This window comes from Mustela putorius, unplaced genomic scaffold (genome assembly GCF_011764305.1).
Source record: "Mustela putorius furo isolate JIRA1106 unplaced genomic scaffold, ASM1176430v1.1 tig00003923_pilon_pilon_pilon, whole genome shotgun sequence".
Lineage (NCBI taxonomy): Eukaryota > Metazoa > Chordata > Mammalia > Carnivora > Mustelidae > Mustela > Mustela putorius.
The window spans coordinates 13,870,195-13,874,792 of record NW_025422068.1 but is presented as its reverse complement, the minus strand read 5'-3'; the positions used below and the strand labels follow the sequence as shown (position 1 = coordinate 13,874,792).

The 4,598-nt window shown below is 44.1% G+C and overlaps 1 pseudogene; it reads right to left on the bottom strand.

Annotated features, from left to right (window-relative positions):
- Positions 1-1,680: 1,680 nt before the first annotated feature.
- On the bottom strand, positions 1,681-2,931 carry LOC101688101 (annotated as a pseudogene).
- Between the last annotated feature and the right edge of the window lie 1,667 nt (positions 2,932-4,598).

Here is a 4,598-nt window from a genome sequence, read left to right as displayed (position 1 = left end):
CCCTTACCAAGTTCCCCTGAAGTTCACTTCCAACCCACAAAGGAAGCCTCCTCATTGTTCCCATCTGGGTATAATGAGGTGGTATGAGCAAAATGCTATTACTGAGCTCAGCCCAGGAGCCACGGCTCTAGGCACTTCCCCTACAAACTCAGTTGGAGTCCCTTAGAGATACCAGATCACTGGAGCCAGCTAGGAACCTCATCTTCCAACTCCATTCTGACCCCCAGTGTCCAATTTATCAGAAAGTCAGCACTGACCCTTGGAAGTGGTTTCATTACTCATACCGAAGCAGACCCTGAAGTCTCCAAGGTGCACCTATTCCCACCTCTCTCCCACTCTGCCTCACTCTGTGAAAACACCCATACACATAAAGCACCCAATGTGAATCCCACATGTCTCCCCAACTCCTGCAGTACTTCCTTGGTCATAATGGATCCCACCATCCTGTCATCTCATACCATTTTGCATCCCACACTGTCCCAAAACCTCGTGACCAAGAGACAGGTAATGGTCTCATGCCTCTGGCCTCACTCTAGCCTGTTTCCTTGGTCTTGTCATATTTGTTCTTCCAAGGGCTGCCACATACAGGAACCTGTCATGGAGAAACACCTATTGTCTTGGACATGGTCTGAAGTCATAACATCAGGGGGAAACCTCAGATTTAGCAAAAATCTACTGAATTTGTCTCTCCCATTGCTTTATTAAATACCAATGTACAGACATACTGCTTCTCTATTCCTTCCAATCAGAACGGTACTGTCCGCAACTGCTCTGCTTTTGTTATACAGATCAGTATGTCCAAAACTGTTGATGGGAACAGGCAGGTTATGCTCATAGGAAGCTCTGTATATGCCCCCAACATATTCTTAGAGCCATGGAGACCCCAGAGTCAGGAGAATGTGATGACTCATAAAGGACAGTACTGACTCTAAGACAGGCTGCTCTTTATGCTCACCCAGGGGTTGTTTTTGTAAATTAGCTATACAGAAATAATAATTTTAAATGGTTTATTTACCTAATATTCAAATTCATAGCACACCACCACTCTGCTAGATGATCACATACTTCCCAACTCCCCTTCTGTTCCATAGTGGGTGGGTGCCCATACATTAACCCTTGGGCACTGCGTTTAAGGCAGAAACATCCAGGAAGACCTTCATTTGAATGAAGAAACTCTCCAACTCATGGAGCTGAGCCTGCCTCTCACTGCACTGCTTGGCTTCTTGCTTTAAGGCCTCCACCTGTCTTTTGAGGATGTAACACTACTCCTTCAACTGGAGGATCTCAGCCAAAGAATTCACAGTATTCATGGCCTGGATCTCCTCTACAACTTCCTCCCATCACCCCTCTTCATTTCCTGACATTTTTTTTTTTGCTTTGAAATTTAGGAACAAATTTTATTTAAGATCTGAAATACAATTCCTAAAATATCAACTTCTCCAGAAAACCATGGCTACACAATAATGCATTGCCTCCATCAATTAAGAACGTTCATTAGACTCAAATACAAAAACCATGAAAGAAATCACCATCCTTCAACAATTTGAGAAAAGATAGAATGCCTAAGGAACAACATAGGTGGACTTGCAGAGGATGGGCTGTTTTACTTCAAGCACCATTAAAAAAAAAAAAAGAGCATAAATGCATGGGTTTTCAAGTATAGACATTAAGTTGAAACTTTGGCACTAGGAATCAGGGCATTTTGTCACGTAGCATTACCACATATTAGAAAATTGTGTAGTGTCAAAGGGATAGAACCACCTGCTTTCAAGCAATGTTGTCATCTAGGCAATAAAATGTTCTACTGAATGTTTCTTCTTTGTCTAATTACTGTGTACACTGGTAGCAACTTTGAAATGAGAAAAGGAGCTTGCACTCCTTTCATTTTCTGTTTAGAACAAAACAGAAAACAAACTGAAACATAATCCATGTTATACATTAACAGTTTTAAAGAACATCAATTATACAAGAAAAAGACTAAGATCAAAAAGAGCGTTTACAGATACCAGACGTAACAGTGAGTGGTCAGTAGACCCTCACAGGGCTTTGCAGTGGTACTCAGCCGAAGCCACTTTGTAATCACTGGCAGTAACCAGAGATGCAACACTCTTTGCCAGATATTTTAGGAAAACATGCAATAGCCCAACAATAATGCAAGGCTCTTCTCATCAAGGTGTGTATATGCCAACATAGCTCCGATTCTTACAAATAATCTCAGTAGGTGTGGGGTTCCATAAACCTGGGACATTGGTGCATCAGGGTGAGCCAAGAGGATTTCTGCATACTGGGGCCTTTCAAATTTGTAGAGCAGCTGAATGCCCAACATCACATTGAAATATTCTTTTATTCCTGCCACAAGTTCATTAATTGCGTATTCCTTGTTATCAACATTTTCCTGTGACTTTTTGCAATTTGCATGCTCTTCCAGAATGGCATCTACATTTTTCTTAGCAGGAAGTTGAAAGAGCTGCTTCTGCCTGGTAACTAAGTTCCAGTCCTCAACAAGCCATGGTTTTAATTCTTCAGGAATCTTCACTTTAACTTCCATTCTATTCTTAAAGGCCTCCTCACTTTCAACAGTGGGATCGGCCCGGGACCTTTTCTTCCGAGGTGGCTTGGGGGCTTTGCTGGTACTGCCACCATCTCCATTTCCACGAGTCTTCTGCTTGTGCTTCCTTGTCTTCCTCACAGATCCTGAAGGGGGGTTCTCTGCAGAGCGACCTCCCCCATCGGCCCTGGGAGAGCCGGTTCCAGATTCTTCTGCTGTGGACCAGCAGTCTTCTTTCCTGAGGAAGCCCCTCTCATCTTACTTCTCTGTATATTGCTTCTCGTTCTTTTCTTAAAGTTGTCTTCTTCTGCAGATTTTTGTCCATTAGTTTGAGAACCCTGCTTTCTGGAACTCATTCAACCCTGTTTTTATTCCAACCAATAATCCTCTCCCTTATTTCCCTTCCAAGAACTCCCAGTGTTTTCCCAGATGGAACCTCCTAGATTTCCTGGAATGGTCTGGAAGGATGAGGTTGGGGACGCAACCTAGTTTGTGTGATCAGGGATGGTTCTGTAATCAGGATCAGATCTTCTGATCCTTACAATACAGCAAAATTAGTTTTTCTGATGATGGCCTGAAGCAAGAATCCAGTTCTTTCCAACAGCCGATGTGTGATCACTGCCATTCCTCCAACCGTTATAGTCCTGACATATGTTTTAATAATAATAAAAAAAAAAGTCTTCAAGCCACTGTTCCATCTCCTAGGGCATGGTGTAGTTTTCTTCTGAGAAGAACTTCCCCAAAAATGAATAATACATAGATAGCAGGCCACAAGGACCTGACGCTGATGTGAATCCAAAGTAAGAAGGGACTCAAATGCTCGCTTCTCTGCAGTGTTGAAAAGGACACAGTCATAGAGTTTTGGGACAAGTTGGTGTCCCAGCAGCTTCTTAGCCCAGTGATATCCTAGGATGGAAGGCTCAGGGTTTGAAGTCTCCCAGGTCTCCATGGTTCCTGTGGACACATTGGTGCAATGCTCAGCAGGTTTAGAGGTCTCATAGTCTGATATCAACTGGCAAGCCCATTGTTTGAGTGCTATGTATTCTTGGGAGAAGGAAGGATCTATGTCCAAGGGCACATGGTGAACTCGCTTTCCACATGGCTTCTTGGCCCAGGGCACAGCTGCATTGTTGGTCTACAGTTTCAAGGGTACATGGTGAAACTGTTGTCCAGGTACGTCCTTGGCAAATCAGACAGCTCACTTACTGATCTCCAATCCAAGTGTACATGGTGATCCCACTGTCACTGTACCTGCCTGACCTAGAAAAGAGTTGATTTTTTGGTGTATGCATCCAAGGTTCCCTGGTGTGCATGTTTAACAAATGCCTGTTTGGCCTATCAGAAAGCTGAATTGTTGGTCTCCAGGTTCAAGGGAATATGGTAAGCCTGTTATCTATGTGTCTACTTGCTTGAGCATAGACCTGAGTTGATGATTTTGAAGTCCATGGGAGCACAGTGAGCCTGCTCTCAGGTGTCTGATTGGCTGATTAGACAGATCAGTTGTTGTTATCCTGGCCCAAGGGCACATAGTAACCCCACTCTCAATTTGCCTGCTTGGCCTTGTGAAGAGCTGTGCTATTCTTATTGACTTTAAAGAACACATGGTAATCCTGCTATCCAGGTGCCTTCTTGGCCTAACAAAGTTCTGTGTTGTTGGCCTCCCCATCCAAGGTTATGTGCTGATTCCACTCTCAAGGTATCTTCTGGGACTAGCCCAGAGTTCCTTTACTGGTTGACATAATCAAGGGCACATGGGAAGCCTACTCTCCCAGTGGACATTTGGCCTAATAAAGAGCTGAGATATTCTTGAGGTACGAGGGCACATGGTCAGCCTGTTCTTCAGGTGTTGGCTTCGCCCAGTCCAGAGCTCCTTTCTTTGGCTCAAGGTCCAAAGGCTCATTGTTAGTCCACTCTTAAGGTGATTCTTTATAGAAGCATAGAGCTGAGATTTTGTCTCGAGGTACAAGGGCACATGGTGAGCCCCCTGTCTCAGTGTCTGCATGTCCCAGCTGAGATCTCCTTTTTTGGTCTCCAGGTCCAAGGCCACATC